The sequence below is a fragment of the Triticum aestivum genome, chromosome 4A, assembly GCF_018294505.1.
Source record: "Triticum aestivum cultivar Chinese Spring chromosome 4A, IWGSC CS RefSeq v2.1, whole genome shotgun sequence".
NCBI classification, from domain to species: Eukaryota; Viridiplantae; Streptophyta; class Magnoliopsida; order Poales; family Poaceae; genus Triticum; species Triticum aestivum.
The window spans coordinates 468,936,208-468,959,062 of record NC_057803.1 but is presented as its reverse complement, the minus strand read 5'-3'; positions in this window follow the sequence as shown (position 1 = coordinate 468,959,062).

Here is a 22,855-nt window from a genome sequence, read left to right as displayed (position 1 = left end):
ACGGAAGATTTTTTCCATATCAACACTCGAAACTTAACAACGAAAGTTCACTCGACAAAACCAAGAATGGATCAAGGTGACTGAACAAGCAGTTGAAGCCATCATGAAGGTCCATTCGACCTCTGGGCGGGACACTCTCAAGGCACAAAAGCTGAATCGGAAGGATCATCAACTCCTTCTCCACTCGAACCCTGAACCATTCGGGGGCTAATGATGAAGCTACGTACCTAGGGTAGGGTCATAGACCTGACCTAGACATCCTCCCCTAGGACAGCACCCTAAAGCCAGGATCATCCAAAGGGTACCATCATCAACTCGACCAGAGACATTCCACTCGGAAGAATCAATGTCACTCGACCGTCGCAGAAGTCACTCAACGGACAGAAGAGCTAAAGCCACTCTGCATGAGCAATGGTCGAGCATTTACTTATAGGCTTAATTATCATTTATAGCACTTTAGTGCGGGCGTTACCAGTAACGTTCCCTATGTAATGTCCCTTAAACCCTCTGTGACGTGGGCTGGCCGGGGTCCTGGCGCACTCTATATAAGCCACCCCCTCCACAGGCACAAGGGTTCGAACCCCCTGTAACTCACACGCATATAATCCAGTCGACCGCCTCCGGGCTCCGAGACATAGGGTTGTTACTTCCTCCGAGAAGGGCCTAAACTCATAAAACTCGCGTGTACAACTCCTCCGTAGCTAGGATCTTGCCTCTACATTCCTACCCCCCTATTCTACTGTCAGACTTAGAACCACGACAGTTTGCCCGGCCTTGAACTCTCCGCCCCTCATGAGCCATCCTAGTGAGGCCGCTCCTAAGGAGGTCTTGTGTCGTCCACCTCGCGAGGCTTGGCCCCTCGCGAGGGTCTTGATTCCTTGTTGATGAAGTTGGGCCGTACAGGCCTGCCAGCAAAGCCACGCCGTGGGCGGTAGGCAGGCAAGTCTGGGGACTCCCGTTCCCAGAATGCTGACAGTCACCACGTGCCTGGATCAGGGGTGGTACGCTAGTGTCTTGTGCCCTGTGTGGCCCTCCGTTTTCGGTGATTCCAACTCCAAAAAATCACATATATTCCAATATAATTCTCCGTAAAATTTTATTGCATTTGGACTTCGTTTGATATGGATATTCTGCGATACAAAAAACATGCAAAAATGAGGAACTGGCACTGGGCATTGGATCAATAGGTTAGTCCAATAAATCATATAAAAAGTTGCCAATAGTATGTAAAAGTTGTATAATATTGGCATGAAAAAAATCAAAAATTATGGATACGGCGGAGACGTATCAGGCTACTATCTGTATACAGGAACAAGTTTTTTCATATAAAAGGTGTCTTACATCGCATACCTCAAAGCCTGTTAGAAGGATAGTAAAGGCCCCATTAAGCCAGCTCTTGGCGGACTGAATCTTCTCAACCACCAAGCCCATCAGGGTACGGTGCTCCTCCATGACAGAAGCACATCGAAGTGCTTCCGTCAGAGTGTCCGCGCCTCCGGATTAATGTAGGTGACAGGTGGAGTCGGTGCTCCCCCTCCTTCAAAGGGGGTTGCTCGCTCGATTTCGGAGCCATACTGGTCTCCGGAATGGTTTTTGGCTGGGGGCCAGATTGGTCATGGCCCCCGTCGTCAGTCTCCATAGGGGTTGGTGCCCCCATGTTCTCGGCAGCCGAGGTGTTACCCTCTGGTGCCGTGGACGGCCTCCCGCACCTCCCCATGGTCTAGAGAGGCTTTTCGGGACAACACTTCAGTGTCATCCATGATGGTTGGCGGGGAGGCACACGAAGGCATCTCTCTCTCCACCATCCCTGGCTCTAGCGAATTCCCCGAAGACGATGATTGGGGAAGACCGTGGGCCGGACTGATGCACACAAAACAAATATGTTAGAATCATGATTATGAAACCAGACATACGCATAGTATCCTTGGGTACTTACGAGGCGGACATGTGCTTCGATCTGGGGCGCCATTCATTGAGGGCTTCGGCATCCGAATCCGAATTGTCCGAGAGGGATATTTTCTCCCTCTTGGTCGCCTTCGCTCCTGGGTCTATAGAGGCCACCATCTTCTTCTTCCTCCCCTTGGGGGGGATTGCTATCGTCTTCCCTTCCTCTTCATCTTTGTCTCCCTCATGGGAGGAGAGAGCTTTGGCATCTCCGAACATAGTGTCCGAAATGCCTTTTCGGCGGAGGCCACCTTTGGGCTCCTTGCCTTTCTTCTTGGCATTCTTCTCTGGCGCCTGATAAGGCACCGAGATCAGCATCCTCGCTAACAGAGGAGTGGCTGGGTTTTCTGGTAGCGGTGCCGGACTCATGATCCGCTCCGCCTTCCCTATCCATCCCTAAATGAGGAATGGGTGTCTCAGTATACCCCTTGACTTATGGATCGAAATTATGTTCGGAATTAATAAGCTTACCTCAGTTCCTAGATGCGCGCTGTCAAGACAATTATCTTCGGTCTTCTCCGGCCATAACTTCTGGGCTTTAAAAAGCAATTTCCAGATCTCTTCGTGCGTTGTACCAAAGAAGCGCTGCAAGGTCCGGGGGCCATCCGGATTAAACTCCCACATGCGGAGAGGTCGGTGATGTCTACTACACAACCTTCTTCTTGTAGACGTTGTTGGGCCTCCAAGTGTAGAGGTTTGTAGGACAGTAACAAATTTCCCTCAAGTGGATGACCTAAGGTTTATCAATCCGTAGGAGGCGTAGGATGAAGATGGTCCCTCTCAAGCAACCCTGCAACCAAATAACAAATAGTCTCTTGTGTCCCCAACACACCCAATACAATGGTAAATTGTATAGGTGCACTAGTTCGGCGAAGAGATGGTGAAACAAGTGGTATATGGATAGTAGATAAAGGTATTTGTAATCTGAAATAATAAAAACAGCAAGGTAGCAAGTGATAAAAGTGAGCGTAAACGGTATTGCAATGTGTTGAAACAAGGCCTAGGGTTCATACTTTCACTAGTGTAAGTCCTCTCAACAATACTAACATAATTGGATCACATAACTATCCCTCAACATGCAACAAAGAGTCACTCCAAAGTCACTAATAGCGGAGAACGAACGAAGAGATTATGGTAGGGTACGAAACCACCTCAAAGTTATTCTTTCCAATCAATCCGATAAGATTACTTCAAAGGGGAAACTCAATTCATTACAAGAGAGAAGACGGGGAGAAACATAGGATCCAACTATAATAGCAAAGCTCGCGATACATCAAGATCGTATCATCTCAAGAACACGAGAGAGAGAGAGATCAAACACATAGCTACTGGTACATACCCTCAGCCCCGAGGGAGAACTACTCCCTCCTCGTCATGGAGAGCGCTGGGATGATGAAGATGGCCACCGGTGAGGGTTCCCCCCTCCGGCAGGGTGCCGGAACAGGGTCCCGATTGACTTTTGGTGGCTACGGAGGCTTCTGGTGGCGGAACTCTCGATCTAATCTCTGTTCTGGAAGTTTTAGGGTACATGGAGTTATATAGGCAGAAGAAGCACATCAGGGGAGCCACGGGGGCCCCACGAGGCAGGGGGCGTGCCCTAGGGGGGTGGGCACGCCCCCACCCTCGTGGGCAGCTCCCGTATCTTCTGACGTGGGGTCCAAGTCCATTAGGTGTGTTTCCTTCCAAAAATAACTTCTCCAGTTGATTTCGTTCCGTTTCGACTCCGTCTGATATTCCTTTTCTTCGAAACACTGAAATAGGCATAAAACAGCAAATCTAGGCTGGGCCTCCGGTTAATAGGTAGTCCCAAAAATAATATAGAAGTGGATAATAAAGCCCAATATTGCCCAAAACAGTAGATAATATAGCATGGACCAATCAAAAATTATAGATACGTTCGATATGTATCAAGCATCCCCAAGCTTAATTCCTGCTCGTCCTCGAGTAGGTAAATGATAAAAAAATAATTTTTGATGTGGAATGCTAGTTGGCATAATTTCAATGTAATTCTTCTTACTTGTGATATGAATATTCAGATCTGAAAGATTCAAGACAAAAGTTCATATTGACATAAAAACAATAATACTTCAGGCATACTAACAAAGCAATCATGTCTTCTCAAAATAACATGGCCAAAGAAAGTTCATCCCTACAAAATCATATAGTCTGGCTATGCTCCATCTTCACCACACAAAATATTTAAATCATGCACAACCTCAATGACAAGCCAAGCAATTGTTTCATACTTTTGATGTTCTCAAACTTTTTCAATCTTCACGCAATACCTAAACGTGAGCCATGGACATAGCACTATAGGTGGAATAGAGTGGTGGTTGTGGAGAAGACAAAAAGGAGAAGATAGTCTCACATCAACTAGGCGTATCAATGGTCTATGGAGATGCCCATCAATAGATATCAATGTGAGTGAGTAGGGATTGCCATGCAACGGATACACTAGAGCTATAAGTGTATGAAAGCTCAAAAAGAAACTAGTGGGTGTGCATCCAACTTGCTTGCTCACGAAGACCTAGGGCACTTGAGGAGGCCCATTGTTGGAATATAGAAGCCAAGTTCTATAATGAAAAATTCCCACTAGTATATGAAGGTGACAGAACAAGAGACTATATATCATAAAGATCATGGTGTTACTTTGAAGAACAAGTGTGGAAAAAGGATAGTAGCATTGTCCCTTTTATTTTTTTATTTTTTTATTTGGCCTTTCCTTTTTTATTTGGCCTTTTTATGGCCTTTCTCTTTTTTTGGGACAATGCTCTATTAAACGATGATCATCACACTTCTATTTATTTACAACTCAATGGTTACAACTCGATACTAGAACAAAGATGACTCTATATGAATGCCTCCGGCAGTGTACCGGGATTGCGATCAATCAAGTGTGACATGTATGAAAAATTATGAACGGTGGCTTTGCCACAAATACGATGTCAACTACATGATCATGCAAAGCAATATGACAATGATGAATGTGTCATGATGAACGGAATGGTGGAAAGTTGCATGGCAATATATCTCGGAATGGCTATGGAAATGCCATAATAGGTAGGTATGCTGGTTGTTTTGAGGAAGGTATATGGTGGGTTTATGGTACCGGCAAAAGTTGCACGGTACTAGAGAGGCTAGCAATGGTGGAGGGGTGAGAGTGCGTATAATCCATGGACTCAACATTAGTCATAACGAACTCACATACTTATTGCAAAAATCTATTAGTTATCGAAACAAAGTACTACGCGCATGCTCCTAGGGGGATAGATTGGTAGGAAAAGACCATCGCTCGTCCCCGACCGCCACTCATAAGGAAGACAATCAATAAATAAATCATGCTCCGACTTCATCACATAACGGTTCACCATACGTGCATGCTACGGGAATCACAAACTTTAAGACAAGTATTCTTTAAATTCACAACTACTCAACTAGCATGACTCTAATATCACCATCTCCATATCTCAAAACAATTATCAAGTATCAAACTTCTCATAGTATTCAACACACTCATAAGAGAATTTGATTATTCTTTTTGTATACCTAGCATATTAGGATTTTAAGCAAATTACCATGCTATTTAAGACTCTCAAAATAATCTAAGTGAAGCATGAGATTTCATCTATTTCTTCAAAATAAAACTACCACCATGTTCTGAAAGATATAAGTGAAGCACTAGAGCAAATGACAAACTACTCCGAGAGATTTAAGTGAAGATCAATGAGTAGTCGAATAATTATGCAACTATGTGAAGACTCTCTAACATTTAATAATTTCAGACCTTGGTATTCTATTCAAACAGCAAGCAAACCTTAACAAAATAAAATTGACCCTCCAAGCAAAACACATATCATGTGGCGAATAAAAATATAGCTCCAAGTAAAGTTACCGATGAACGAAGACGAAAGAGGGGATGCCTTCCGGGGCATCCCCAAGCTTAGGCTCTTGGTTGTCCTTGAATATTACCTTGGGGTGCCTTGGGCATCCCCAAGCTTAGGATCTTGCCACTCCTTATTCCATAGTCCATCGAATCCTTACCCAAAACTTGAAAACTTCACAGCACAAAACTTAACAGAAAACTCGTAAGCTCCGTTAGTATAAGAAAGTAAATCAACACTTCAAGGTACTGTAATGAACTCATTCTTTATTTATATTGGTGTTAAACCTACTGTATTCCAACTTCTCTCTGGTTTATAAACTCTTTTACTAGCCATAGATTCATCAAAATAAGCAAACAACACACGAAAAACAGAATCTGTCAAAAACAGAACAATCTGTAGTAATATGGGTCAAACGTATACTTATGGAACTCATAAAATTGCTGTACCTGAGTAATTTATCTATTAATCATATGCAAAAATAATTAACTAAATAGCACTCTCCAAATAAAAATGGCAGCAATTCTCGTGAGCGCTAAAGTTTCTGGTTTTTTTACAGCATGATCATAAAGACTTCACCCAAGTCTTCCCAAAGGTTCTACTTGGCACAAACACTAATTAAACACATAAAACCACATATAAACAGAGGCTAGATGAATTATTTATTACTAAACAGGAGCAAAAAGCAAGGAACAAAAATAAAATTGGCTTGCCTCCCAACAAGCGCTATCGTTTAGCACCCCTAGCTAGGCATGATGATCTCAATGATGCTCACATAAAAGGTAAGTATTGTAACATAAAGAGAGCATCTTGAAGAATATTACTAGCACATTTAAGTCTAACCCACTTCCTATGCATAGGTATTTTGTGAACAAACAACTTGTGGGAACAATAATCAACTAGCATAGGAGGGCAAAACAAGCATAACTTCAAAACTTTAAGTACATAGAGAGGAAACTTGATATTATTGCAATTCCTACAAGCATATGTTCCTCCCTCATAATAATTTTCAGTAGCATCATGAATGAATTCAACAATATAACCATCACCTAAAGCATTCCTTTCATGATCTACAAGCATAGAAAATTTACTACTCTCCACATAAGCAAAATTCTTCTCATTCGGGATAGTGGGAGTACCATAAGAGACTTGAATATTACAAATTGTTTCCACATTAAAAGAGTAATGTTTAGAAAAGGGGTAACCATAATCATGACAAGTTTTATACATATAATCCTCACTACTTTTTATAGCATATGTATCATCACAGTAATTATCATAAGTAGGAGGCATGTTATTATCATTATTAATCTGCATATCAAAACTTGGGAGACTAAAAATATAATCTTCATTAAGCGTAGCATCCCCAAGCTTGGGACAAACATTAATTGCAGCAAATATATTCTCAAATATGTCATCCTCATAAAACATATCTTCCCCAAGCTTGGGCCTTTTCGTATCATAAGCATAATCACTCTCATCATTAATAGCACGGATAGCACCAATAGTATAGCAATTATCATATTCTTCCAAACAAGTGGCAAAAAGATTTTCAAGATCATAAGAAGTATCATTATCTTTCACAATTATATTTTCATGAGGCACAATAGTAATAGGAGCAACATTATTTGGGGGAGATATCTTTTTACCTCTCTTCCTTTTTCTTTTCTTCTTCTTCACCACATCATGTGTGGGTTCAATCCTCTTTTTGGAGCTCCTTATTAATGAGATTGGTTGAATAGGAGGCTCCTCTTCGTTACCTGATTCATCATAAGAAATAATAGGAGAATATTGGGAAGTCTCTTCCCTTTCGTTAGCATTCTCTTCATCTTCTATTTGTTTCTTTTCTTTATGTAATTGGCAATATAAGGATTTTCAATGCAATTCACCGCGCAATACATATAAATCTTCTCTAGATCAAAACCAAGAAGTTGATCGAGATTAAATTTTGGAATACCCTCAGTTATACATTTCATTTCTTCATAACCCAAGAGCAAACTAAGTTCATTATGATGTGCAAGGGAAATCAAGTCATCACAATTTTTGGACACGATACGGTCATGAAACAATTTGCATTTGATATTTAAATGACCATGTTCATTGCAAAGTTCGCAAGTATGGGTAAGATATCTTAAATTTTCAGCACATTCATCTAGATCTTCTTGCAACAATTTGGTTTCTAAGTACTTATGCCTCTTGCAATATCTATCTTCCCTATTTGGTGTGTACTTGCAAACATGCACTCCACAAAAATTGACATGTTTATAGGAGGCATTTTCATCATAACTAGTGCAATCATCATTAGCATCATGGGTATTCAAAGAATTCATACTAACAACATTGCAATCATGCTCATCATTCAAATATTTAGTGCCAAACATTTTATAGATTTCTTCTTCTAGCACTTGAGCACAATTATCCTTTCCATCATACTCTCAAAAGATATTTAAAAGATGAAGCGTGTGAGACAAACTCAGTTCCATTTTTTATAGTTTTCTTTTATAAATGAAACTAGTGATAAAACAAGAAAATAAAAGACTCGATTGCAAGATCTAAACATATACCTTCAATCGCTAACCTCCCCGGCAACGGCGCCAGAAAAGAGCTTGATGTCTACTACACAACCTTCTTCTTGTAGACGTTGTTGGGCCTCCAAGTGCAGAGGTTTGTAGGACAGTAGCAAATTTCCCTCAAGTGGATGACCTAAGGTTTATCAATCCGTAGGAGGCGTAGGATGAAGATGGTCTCTCTCAGGCAACCCTGCAACCAAATAACAAAGAGTCTCTTCTGTCCCCAACACACCCAATACAATGGTAAATTGTATAGGTGCACTAGTTCGGCGAAGAGATGGTGATAAAAGTGGTATATGGATAGTAGATAAAAGGTTTTTGTAATCTGAAAATATAAAAACAGCAAGGTAACTAATTGTAAAAGTAAGCGTAAACGGTATTGCAATGTGTTGAAACAAGGCCTAGGGTTCATACTTTCGCTAGTGTAAGTCCTCTCAACAATACTAACAAAATTGGATCACATAACTATCCCTCAACATGCAACAAAGAGTCACTCCAAAGTCACTAATAGTGGAGAACGAATGAAGAGATTATGGTAGGGTACGAAACCACCTCAAAGTTATTCTTTCCAATCAATCCGATAAGATTACTTCAAAGGGGAAACTCAATTCATTACAAGAGAGAAGAGGGGGAGGAGAAACATAGGATCCAACTATAATAGCAAAGCTCGCGATACATCAAGATCGTATCATCTCAAGAACACGAGAGAGAGAGATCAAACACATAGCTACTGGTACATACCCTCAACCCCAAGGGAGAACTACTCCCTCCTCGTCATGGAGAGCACTAGGATGATGAAGATGGCCACCGGTGAGGGTTCCCCCCTCCGGCAGGGTGCCAGAACAGGGTCCCGATTGACTTTTGGTGGCTACGGAGGCTTCTGGTGGCGGAACTCTCGATCTAATCTCTGTTCTGGAAGTTTTAGGGTATATGGAGTTATATAGGCAGAAGGAGCACGTCAGGGGAGCCACGGGGGCCCCATGAGGCAGGGGGCGCGCCCTAGGGGGGTGGGCGCACCCCCACCCTCGTGGGCAGCTCCCGTATCTTCTGACGTGGGGTCCAAGTGCATCAGGTGTGTTTCCTTCCAAAAATAACTTCTCCAGTTGATTTCGTTCCGTTTCGACTCCGTCTGATATTCCTTTTCTTCGAAAAACACTGAAATAGGCATAAAACAACAAAGCTGGGCTGGGCCTCCGGTTAATAGGCTGGTCCCAAAAATAATATAAAAGTGGATAATAAAGCCCAATATTGCCCAAAATAGTAGATAATATAGCATGGAGCAATCATAAATTATAGATACATTGGAGACGTATCAATCAGCGTTGGCATGGGAGGATCCGGTGGAAGAGCATCGCCTGAGTCACGTCGGGGAGACTGGTGTGTTTCTTTATCATACTCTTGATGCGCTTTTGCAGCGTCATCACTTCGTCGGTCGACCCCCAGTCCAGACACTTGTTGGTCCAAGACGCGAGCCGCATGGGAGGCCCAGATCTAAAATCAAGGGCTGCCGCCCATTTGGTACGATGAGGCTTGGTGATATAGAACCACTCCTACTGCCACACCTTCACGGTCTCCACAAAGGCCCCCTTGGGCCAAGTGGTGTTGGGGAGTTTGCTCACCATGGCGCCGCCGCAGTCGGCGTGCTGCCTGTCAACCACCTTTGGCTTCACATTGAAAACCCTAAGCCACAGGCCTCACACGCGACGATGAACGCCGAGATGTGAAGGAAGGAGTTTGGGGCTAGATCGTGGAAATCCAGCCCGTAATAGAACATGAGTCCGCGGACAAAGGGGTGAAGTGGAAACCCTAGGCCGTGGAGAAAGTGGAGGATGAATACAACCCTCTTGCCAGGCTCTGGTGTGGGGATGATTTGCTCTTTGGCCCGGAGCCGGTGTGCCATTTCCGCGGTCAAATACTTCGCCTCCCGGAGCTCCTTGATGTCCTTATCCATGACGGAGGAGGCCACCCACACTACAAAAAAAATACACTTCCGTGATGATACGTGTTTGTCACAGTAGGTCGCTTTTTTGTCATGCATGTACATCCATGACAAATTTATGACAGAATCAAGATAGTCATATCTGTGCTGTCGTAGAAGTGTTCCATGACATTACCAAAATTATCATCACGGAAGTGTCCACTTCCATGACGATAAATCACGCGTCACTGAAGTGCTTTCGTCAAGGGTGACCGACACGTGGCATCCACCGTAATGGAACGCCGTTAAGCTATTGAGTCGGGTTTTGGATCTGATAACCCATTAACAGCCCCGACCAATGGGAAATTTCCATGTGTAAAATTCTTATTGGCCGGAGGAAACACGTGTCAGCTCGTCAGTGGGTCAGATAGGCGCCTATGATATGTCGACACGTGGCACGGCCCAACAAGTTTAAATGGGCCGGCCCAACTGAAGGCCCACAAGATTTTGCGGACCATAAAGGGCCGGCCCAGCTAAAGGCCCACGAGATTTTGTGGACCGTAATGGGCTGGCCCAGCTAAAGGCCCACAAGATTTTGTGGGCCATAATGGGCCGGCCCAGGTAAAGGCCCACAAGATTTTTGTGTGCCATAATGGGCCGGCCCAGGTAAAGCCCACAAGATTCTTGCGGGTCATAATGGGCCGGCCCAGCTAAAGGCCCACAAGATTTCGCCGACATTAATGGGCCGGCCCATCTGTAGGCCCACAAGATTTTGAGGACCCTAGTAGGCCGGCCCATTAACTGGCTGCCATGTTTTGGGCCAAATGCCGGCCCATATTTGATCCGGTCCATTAATGGCCTGCCACGCTCCGGGCCTAATAGTGGCCCATATGAGATTCGGCCCATTAAAAGCCTACCATGTTCTGGGCTAAATTACGGCCCAGATCAGGTCCGGCCCTTTAAGTGGCTTTGGGCTCAATTATGGCCCATATCAGATTCGGCCTGTCAACTGGACACTATGCTTTTGGGCCCACTTGCTAAAGGCCCACTTAGTAATTTAGCCTGATATTAGTTTTGGCCTGTTAAGGGCCCATTTAACATTTCGGCCCTATATTAATTTCGGCCTGTTAAAAGCCAGTCATATAGTTGGGCCTAACTACGGCCCTGTTTGCATCCGGCCTGCTCGCAGCCGATATCTGATTGGGCCAAATAAGGACCGAGACAATTTTGGCCTGTTAAAAGCCCGTGATTTGATTCGCACAATCATGGGCCGGGGTTCATTTCATGCTGCTGCGTAACTAGTATGAATTAAGAACAAAGCTACTCTATACAATAAAGAAATTACGGCATAGTAACTTAGAATAAACCTACACTATACAATAAAGGGTTTAAGGTATATTACATCCACTGGGCATCAAAGTTCGCCACCAGTGATCATAAAGCGCAACGTAGAAGCAGATTACAAAAACCGGGCACCATTGCAGCGTAACAAAATAATACTGAACCGAGACCACTTCCAAGACAGTTCAAGAAAGGCTAGCCTTGCAGGGGAACTGCTGCGCAAGCTGCTGAGCAAGGCTGTGAGACCGGCCTAGCATGTTGGTCATAGCTTCCAGGTGTAGCTATTTAGCGATGAGGTTCTCATTGGTGTTCTCCGCAATCTTTCTTAGAGATAGGACTTCAAGTCGAAGTTGAGTTGCAGAATGCCTTTCTGCTAGAACTTGGGACTGAAGAAGTCGAATTGATTTAGACAATGAATTCTGTGATCTTGTCTAACTGTTAGTGTCAAGTAACTTGAGCACTATATCAAGACAAGACTTTGGGGTTGTCTTGCTATCTTCAAGATGTTTTGCCTTCTTTGCTGCAATATATGTTGGGTTTGTCTCACAGCCTTCAGCAGACTTGTGCATGCCATCAGGCATATCACCCTGAAACAAAGCAGAGAGATGACAGGTTTTCCACGTGTATAAACAAAGATGATAACTGTTCTGTCAATTCTATCCAATTTAAAATTAGAAAATAAAGAGTATGTTCAAAATATCAATAGCATAATTTGGCATTGTTCATAATGCGGGGAGCTTCACCACACTACTGGATTACCATGTCAACATAACAAGCATAGATGAAGGGCAAAGAAAATTATTGTATCTATTTTGGATAATGTGCATGGCATGTTGTTCATATCATCAACCACATCAGTAAGATAAAACAGGAGATGACAAGGTGCAAACGTGGGCTACTTCACCACACACTGGATTATAGATCCACAAAAACAAGCATACATATAGGGAGTATTAAGTAATGTGCATGGTATGAATAAGGAATTTGGTTTTACAAGTAAAACTTAGAACTTACGGTTCTTACGAACATGCATTTTGGTAGAAACAGCAAACTAAACAGCAGTAAACGATAGGGAGTATGAGCAAATTAAACAGCAGTTGAGTATAAAGGCTTTAGAAGGACTGGCTTACATTAACAGTTAACACCGGCTTTATAATGCCCTTCTCCATGTCAAGGGAAGGATAACTCAAGAATTTCAGCACAGAATCTTCTTCATAAGCATTGCCTGTACTCTACATTTTGTAGAGAGTAATTATAGATATGATAATACTGGAAGGGGTAGAGGATAATGAAGATAAGATGCAGATTGATGCTACATAATCAACTACCAATCCCTGGAAGTACAAGCGTTACAGGACAAAATGTACTGACAAGAGCAATGGGCTACACTTCTGCACTGGCATTGTCTGTGTATTATACTTGTTGGTAAGATTAAATATAGATCTGATCTTTTTTAGTAAATGGTGGGCGAGGGAGATAAGATGCAGAATGCTACAAAATGAACCAATCCCTCTTCCCATAATACAAGAGTGTTTTGAACATTGGTGTACTGTACAAAACGTTCTTATATTATGGGACGGAGGGAGTAGTTTTTAATGTAAGTATAGTGATAGACCACGTTCAGTCCTTACAAGAGGACTGCGGAGCTAAACCTCTTCAAAAGCATTGGGTTGATTCTAAATTTATGTAAGAGTCCATACGGATCTTATAATGTCCACCAAACGGATGATTACGAGGCTAACATGTGCAGTGATGCTACATAATCAAACAACTATGAAAGTAAATATGGTCATACAGGGCAAGAGGTACTCACAAGAGCAATGCAGTGTGCAGTATAGTTGCGAGATTCTGTGGTCCCTTGAGAACGAATGTTCTTCTGCTAACAGTTTTCGTACAAGTGAGACATTAAGACAAATGCAGAAATGTAGTTCAAATTGTGATGTGATATCATAGACAGTACCTTACGCTGCAACCGAGACCAATGTGTAACAAGATTATTCCAGTCACCGTCGGATAAATGTAGCACCGGAGACTTTATAGAAATTTCGTTCAGAGGCTTGCCATCGAAGTGCGCTTGCCTCAGGTAGGAACGATACTTCATCAACGAGTGCTTGAAAAGCGCAACCAACCCTTGCTCGTCATCACAATCCAGTTTGTGCCTCACCTATTTAAAAGAATGAAATCTTGTGTTTTCTGTAAGCAGAAACTTGCAGTAATGACCATGAATAACATTAGTACATTACTTACACGTAAGTTGCGGAGGAAGACTGGAAATTGTTCTGTGTCTGCAGTATAATCTTTCCATGAAGGAAAGATGCGCACAAAGTTCCTGACAACAAATAAGCTTCGTCTTCTAAATTGGGAAGAAATGGAACAGGGGTCCTATTTGCTGCAATTGGGGCTCTCTCTGGTTGGAAAAGGGATTTGACAACTGGATTTGGTGTACTCTTTGCTGGAATGGGGGGTTTTTGCGTCGTACAGCTAGTGCTATGTCAACTGGCATAATCATACTGTTTGCTGTAGTTGGGGTCTGCTGAGTTGGGGCATCAGAAATGACTAGTGTAGTAGGCCTAGAGAATGCTAGAGTTGGGGTATTTTGTGGGTCAGGTGATATTGCAACTACACCTAATGGGCTATTTGATTTATCAGGTGCCACTACCTTTTCCAAATACTTTGCTTGTGCTCCTCCACGATCAGCAATCGCCCTCTTCCTTTTAAACGTCTGATACACAAGAACAACATTTGAATGGATAAATATGGTATGATGACAGATGGAGTATGTACTAAAAATGGATAGGCAGGGTGTATTCTCATACACGATGCATAAACTAAGCTAATGGCAGTTCAACAAAGTAGAAGCAATGCAAAGCATCAATTGCAAGATATGTGCGAGCAATGTAACCTTGGAAAGTTAGAGCAATTACCTTGATGGGTGAATAAGATAGGGCATCTTCCTCTGACTCCTCCACTAGGGAGCTACATTGACTTAGGTCTCCCTCTAGCTCAGAATCACTGTTAGGATCATATTCTGAGCATGAATCTGTAGGTGGAGAGTGTTTGCATTGCATTGCATCCAGACTTGATTTCAGTCCCTTAATCCCAAGTTTGACAGCCATGGCATTGTTCTGCTTTATTCTTTTCATGCGCACAAGCTCATAGTCATTATGATGCTGTTCAGAATCTGAGATTCATGAAAACATAAAAAGTAGTTAGATTATCTATGGAATGCATTGCGGTTTCAACTCGGAGAGTGTCTCCCTATAAACCCCTGCATATGCAAAGTTCACCTCCCCAACCGTGCTGACCAGACCACACAGAGAGATACACACCCGAGCGGCGAACATGCATTTTCGAAACTAATTTAGGAAAATTTAGCTCACCAATTAAACAACTATGTTTTAATAATATCAGATTCGTATTTGAACAACTAAGCTTGTTTAGCTTGATGGGTGGAGCGGTGTTATTATGAAACAAAGCACGTATTCTGATCGTATAGTGATCATAAAAGGGGGAAACTCTAAGCATATATTTTTTAGCAAAAGAGGGTTTCCCCTCTGATTTCTATTAAAGAAACCACCACGGAACCAACATGATCAATTAAACCCTAAGCATGATCAATTAAACCGTATTATGGCTGTGCCATGGCAGATTTGAAGCTGCAAACCAGAGAAATGATATTTAGCATCCATTTTTTGCTTCGAACTAAGAATTAAATTCTAAGAGCTGAAAAGAAAGTAGAGTAACCAAGTTAAGATCTATTTTCTGGTTGAGATCAAAAAGTTGAGGAGATATGAAGTACCACCTCTCTTGCGGCGCCGTGTAGGCATCGGGGGTGAGATGGCTGTCGGTGGCATTGAAGCAGATCTGCGATAGTAGACGGGTGCATCGGGGGATAAGTCCCGTTGCGGTGGAAGAGAAGGTCGTGTGAGCGGCCCCGGTAAAGAGAACGACAACGCCGATGAAGCGAGAGGACGCGATGCAAGGCTATTGGTCCGTCACCGTGGATGAGAAACGTCCATCTCTAGCAGTGAACGACGCAGTCTTAGTAGGCGCTCCGGCATGGTGGAGGACGGTGGCGATGGATGTGGTGGAGGACGGCGGCGATGGATGGGGTGGCGGACGTAGGCTGGTGTGGGAATGGGGTGTTCTAGCGCGAACGGTGTATGAATGGGAAAATGGAGGGAGAGGTATGGGGAACCATGTTTTTGGGACGCGCCTGTCTGAAATATGGGAAAGTTACGAACTTATCCCCTGTTTCAAATTTGGACGTCTCGTCGGTTGGGGATAGGACGGTAATCTCGCATGTCCCAAATATTTGCCGGTAACTATTTCGGGCGAGGAGAGGGTGTTTTGCCGCCCACGGTTGGTGCCCACGGTGTATGAACGGGGCTGACAGGTAGGGCGGTTGTGTCACGTCTGATGGAAGTTACACATTCGCCCCTATTTAAAATATTAGCCTACATCTATTTCGGAGAGGAGAGTTTGTTTTGCCGCCCACCGTGTATGAATGGGGAATGGAGGGAGAAATAGAGGTCTTTCGGACGAGCTTGAATCAAATTAGTTTTGCCGCCCATGTTTGACGCCCACCGTGTCGGAATGGGCTCAGAGGCGGTTGTGTCACGTCTAATTGAAGTTACTAACCTACCCCTATTTAGAGCAGTGGAAATCGGGCCAACGGATTGTCCATGTAATGGTTAGACAGTAATTTCCATCTCCCAAACACTTGGCTTCGGGCAGCCGATGTGGGAGTGGACATTTTGATGTTTCTTTCGAATTTTGGGACAATAAGCATCCACGTTTACCCTGGCAACTAAATTCGAATCCATTTTGTATTCCTATATGAATCTTTATAAATTATTCTATGTGTTTTTATATATCTTCAAAAGGACGACAAAGATGTATTCCACTGTCATATATGAATATGGTTTACAAATGCCGATAATCAAATTCAGAAACTAGAATCGAGTTTAAGGTGAATTCGAATAGTTGGAACACTTCATGTCCAACTCAAATGTCACACGAAGCATAATGTGTACTCCCATTTAGATATGTACACAAGCGATGTATCAAGATTCAAATACTGAGTCAATCAACCAAGAATGTACAGAACTAACAGACATAGAAACACTTATAGAGTATATGGATCAATAATATCAACTAACATAAATAAGCCAGGCCGCTGTACTTTTTTTGGCTACAACAACATCCTTTGTTTAGCCAGCATCTTGGCCCTTTCCAATGCGTGCCACTTATGGTCCATCTATACTAGTATTGCTGAATTCACATTCAGCCCGATTGGCATATTTGTAGGTCTGGCACAGCAATCCAAATGAAATGTCTCCGAGTCTTATCAATTAATACAGACTTGTGCTCAAATAAAATTACAAACAAAAAAACAATTATTACATGATCTCTAAAACAAATGGTTTGATTGATTACATGAACAGACAACACAAAGGTTATTCAACTATGGAAAGAACATTTCACCTATGATTTACCAAGTAGGAATTTAATTTCCTTTTTTCCTTCAGGACCTTAACAATCTGGTCAGTCTCAGCTTGCTTTGTTTTGAAATCCATCAAATATTTAATGGTTGTCTTGAGTATTGCTTGTGATTGTGTTGTTTGCTTCCTCAACATGTCAACTTCATCTCTAAGTGCAGAAGCATAATCTCTTTCTACCACTAGTTTAGCCTCTAGAGCATCAGCAGTTGGTAATTCATAATGCACGATTGGGTCGATGCCACCGCTGTGGGATGATGCAACGTCCATGGGGACCTCGCTCTTTGATCTTGGGCTAACCTGTTTTGCCATTAAAGTTCCGATTGGATTCAGAAAAGTTGAAGTTAGCAAAACATCTCAACTGGGAGTTATAACAGCAAACCAGTTAAACAAACAAGGAATTAAAGAGTTTCAATTGGATGCTGAAAAGTAGTTATTAACATCATTGTAACCCGCTGTTGTAGCAGCAAAGCAGTTAAACAAACAAGTAGATATTTAAGTTAAGGCAAACAGGTAATTCTTAACAGTAAGTATCAAACACTTAGATAGGCACAGTCTACAATATGATTAACAGGCTGTGCCATTATGTAATCAGTAGCAAACTAAATTAAGCCAAGCAACATAATTGAACAATTTTGCAATAAGTGGCTAACTAAAATTCTGAGAAGCAGGTAACTGAACTTACGCTAGTTCTTTGTACAAGCACACTGCAACTTCTTTTTTGCTTACATGGTTGTACGAAGGAGTCCATGGCATCAATTGCTTGGATATGCAGTCCCAATACTTCTTTCTTCCCACACTGCATGGATAAGTCGAATGGTTAATCTGGTAAGATGGTGCGTCCTTGATATGTTATATGAGGACGTGTAGTCAGACTAGTTGTAGCCAAACACATCACACTGGCTTTTGCTGTATATTTCATGCGATTACTTTTGGCATATCGAGATCTAAGCAATATACAATAGGATGAAAAGACTGGCATCCTTCACATTATTTGCGAACTTAGTTCATAGAAACAAGCAATTCAACCATTCTGTGGGTAAATCAAAAGTGCCACTGGAATATTTTTCACTATCCAATCATACACGCAAAAAGGGGCGACACCACCATAGGGGCTGGTATGGGCGGCCGCCTCAGGTGGCTGGAAAGTGTGCACCTAGTTTGAGTCGTCTAGGTTGGCCCACGCTAGTTTTGTTCGTCCCAACGCACGAGCAGGCAATGTAAAAAATGAAGAAAAATGTTTCAATTTGGATGGGCCAATAACATAAGTGCAAGGCAGGCCCTATAGCAGGCTCATGGCCCAAACGAGCGCCTCCCATATCAATCGACAGTAGGAAAAATCCCAATTCATTCGCTCCAGCCTCTAGTCTGGTTCGCTCCTAACCTAGTCGCCGCTGGACAGACTGACACAGCACTTGCTCGCGCCCTCGTTGGAGGGCGGTCGCCGGGCTTCAAGCGAACGGAAGGACAAGAAGATGAAGATCCAACCCTGGGTGTAGCCTGCGTGGGAGGCAGCGGCGGCATTACGGGCATGTCATCGAGCTTGCGCAAATGGACAGTCGCTAATTGCAAGAGTAGCATGCGCAACGAGCAGGTACATCACATCCCTGATTATATCTAATTCAACTCTTCAATTTCTGGCCAATAGTTAAACCTGACGGTGTTGTAAAACTGCTTGTATGTAGGGAATCTATGAGAAAATGAAACCAATTTCTACTTATTTTATAACTCCCCCAATCAATATTGAACTGACTGCATCTGATGTATCTAATCAAGTTTCCGGTGCAAACATACAAGCTCATGTTGTTCTTGAGCCTGAAGTGTCTCATGAACAGACTTCTAATGAAGGATTTGATGCAAACATTTTACATGCTCCTGGTGATGAACATATAGTGTCTAATGAGGGATCTAATGTAAGCATTTTGCAAGCTCATTGAAGGATTTAGTGTCTAATGATGATCTACTATGTTGAGAGAGATAGAGATTTGCAGGCATTAATGACAAGCAAATTATAGTGCATTTTCATAGCTTGAGGAAACGTCGAGGCCATCTACCAGAAAGTCCCCGTATCATGACAACATAGAATAAATACTTTTCTAATCTGTTGTTTGAAACTATTGGCATACTTGTGCAGGATAGATATATTGATATGCAGTTTGCGCACTGGTTATACGTGCAATTACACTTCGATGTTTTCAGCCAGAGAACGAATAATTCAAGCAGGTATAGACCATGTTTGTAGTCCTTGTACACCATGTTGCATTTTGTGTTTTTGGGTGCTTGCATCATTTAGTGTTTATAATCTAAACTACTTTGGATCATTAGCTGGTTTTCAAAGTGCATGTAGCTTCACATTTCTCAAGACATGTTGATTTCCGGAGTGCAAGTGCCTTCGTATTTTTTAAGTTAAATGTTCGCCCCTGGTAACTTGAATTCATGGATCAGCCACTGCACACAAATCATACACGAATGCCAGTACGAATTAAATGAACTGCAGGGACTTACGCTAGCTCGTTGTAGAGGCTCACTGCAGCTCTACTTGCGCTTGGGATGTTCCATGTACAAGTCCATGTTACCACTTGCTTGGATGTGCAGGCCTTGTGCTCCTTGCATCCCCCTCTGCATTTTTGACATAGCGAATGGTTGATCAAATAAGAGGAATCGACCTTGATGTTGTGCCGGAGGACAGATACTTACAAGGTTATACGGGTGTGCAAGATGTGTACCAGATCCCGTAGCGCCGTCATGCTTTGCTAAAATATGGATTTGCTTGTTTCAGATGATATCTCCAGAAGAAATAAGAGTTAAGGTCAGAGTTGCATAGGCGTGTAAGCTAAGAGAGCAGTGAAAGGATATCCAAACATCGTCGGAATAGTGCACAAGGGAGTGATGTGTGGATACCTAGTTCGGGTCGGTGTTTGGGCATGCTCACCTAGCTAGAGTGCGGGTCACTTTAGAGCCGTTGAGGGTGATGCGCTGGCGTTGGCTGGCCGCGCACGGATGCAGATCTTGAGTGGCAGCGGAGCGCTACGATGCGGTGGACAAGACCGTTGGTGAAGCCCCAACGGCCTCGGGGGGCGGAGGTGCGACGATGTGCTCGATGAAGTAGCCCCGGTGAGCTGGGAGACGGCATCGGTGAAGCGCACCTGATGTGGTGGAACTCGGTGTCTGTGAGGCACGTCGGTTGCGGTGGCCGACGTTGTCGGTGGACCACCCGGTGCGGTGGACGAGGGCGTAGATGAGGTAGCTCCGGTGTGGTGGTGAAGCGCGACCGTCGTCTTCGTCGTCATCGTCCGGCACAGAGGTGGGGAACATTGGGGAAAGAGACGAGACGAGGGGCGATTCGAGGGTTGGTGGCGAATTAGGGATTTGAGTAATCTGGGCGCGGAAGGGGACGGTGGAGAAGAGAGATTTTGCAGGGCTGGAATTGGGGCCGCCAGATATTTCAATCCAAAATGTGGAAGCGCGAACATATATTGTCGTCATCCTTTTTTTGGGGGGGAGGGGGGTGGGTGGCTCGGTGCTACATGTCCGTCGAACACACGCGAGCACCCCGACAGGACTATGCTTCGGTGCCTTAAGGCACCTACCTTTGTGTCCATGACATATGGGCCCAACAGGTGGCTGGCCCACATGTCAGTGACGCAAAGGCAGTTGCCTTTAAGGCACCGAAGCAGCGTCCACAATGACACGACCCTGGTTTGCCTGGTGCGCCTACATTTGAGAATGCAAACGAATCTTCTTTCATTTGCAAACGAATCTGTATGTATTACCATGCCCGTGTTTTCCTTGCAATAATTAGTCATTCGAAACGAGATACTCCATCCGTTCACTTTTGTAAGTCATTTCAAAAAACTTAAAATGAACTGTTTTGCACATTGTCTGAAATGTCTTCAAGGTCTTATAAAAGTGAACAGAGGGACTACTATAAATTAATTAATGAGGAGTTATTTGAAAAAAAAAATCAAAACGGTACCCACGCTAACGTGGATTAGAGTGTGTCTCACATAATTAGTTATTTGAATTAGAGTGTGTGTCACGTAGTTAGTTATTTGAATTAGATTGTGTGTCACCTAGCGATCTCCAATTCTAACGTGGATTTCGCATTTCACTGTATCCACGCTACTTTTTAAATACAAATTACATGCATTGGTCAATTTTCTCTTAATACTTGCATGCAATGATTTAATTTACCTTGCAATCTGAACATGTGATGGGAAACAAAAAAATTGAGCCTTATAAAATGGAAAAACTAATATTTTGAGATAAGCCCTATAAACCGGAAAGGAGGGAGTACCGGGTAGTGCGGGGTTGATTTTAAACTGCGACGCCGGCGATATTAAAAGTCAGAGCTGTTGGGACGACGATGGGCGGCGGAGCCTGGTCAAAGGGCTCGCCTCCCGGTGAGCCTGCACAGCGGTCTACTCGCACGCCTCCCTGACAGCCGGCGCAGCAGTCTGCTCGCACGCCTCCCGTCGACTCACACGCTTGCTCGGACGGCACATGCCGATTGCCGATGAGAAGCGGGGACTCGTGGCGGCACGTAAACACCCACGGTTTCAATAGTGAAAGTGTTCGCCTTAACGTGACAGGTCTTTCTTCCAAAATACCTTGGCTCTTCATTTGTGCAACTTGTCATAAGCAGCTTGTCTCAAATTGAATAAAAAACATACGAAGTAATATTTGTGCCATATCACGTGACCATGCTTAGTTTCAAGAATTTATGCTGACTTTTGGATTTTCAGAAATTTAAGATCCAGGATTCGAAACAATATCATAACCTGCATCATGCAATAAATTTTCAAGCCGTGCATCTGTCTTGTTGTATTTCTTAAGAAAGGATTTGGTCAAACATTTTGCTTAGTTAGACTTCAGACAAGTTATATATGCAGAGTAAAAGGATAATCCCTCGGTAGCAGTGCAGTGCCTGATATATTAACTCAAGTACTAGGCACGAACAAACGGGCTCAATTCTGTGCTCATCCTGGTGTAGTAGTAGTAGTAGTAGTACTAGGCAATGCAGTTGACGGGTGACCTTGACGAGCGGCGACCGAGGGAATTGAACCGTGCTCGGCATGGTAGGTAACGTTGTCTAGTTACTAAAGCATCCCTCCGTTGTTCATCGGTAGTCATTATGGACCGGGGACATGAGGGGAATTTCCTAGGGCTGGAATTCTAGCCGCCAGATATTTCGACTTGAAACGCTGAGGCTCGACTGGTTGGGGTAATGGGGTTGCCTAATGTGCATACCACGCACGCCACCGAAGGACACGAGCCCGCTTTTTTTAGGATCAACACGAGCCAAGGTCTGGCTGGTACGCCATTGGGTCCTACCATTCGAGAATACGAAAGGAACCTTTTAAATTGCTGAACGAATCTATGTGTATTACAATACCCGTATTTTCCTTGCAAATACTAATCTCAACGTGGTAATTGATTTATGACGAGTTGTTGAATTAGAGTGAGTTTGTGATATAGTGATCTCAACGTGGATTTCACATTTCATGGTATCCCTAGTAAGTTTTCCCATGAAAATTCAAATTTAAAAGATGAACAACATGGAGGTGAGAAAACTTTGTATGTATCAAGCATATGACCACACACACACACACACACAGAGACACACACGCACGAACACAACAACAATCCAATAAGTATAGTGCATCTATTTTTCCAAACCATGCATGTATGACACAAATT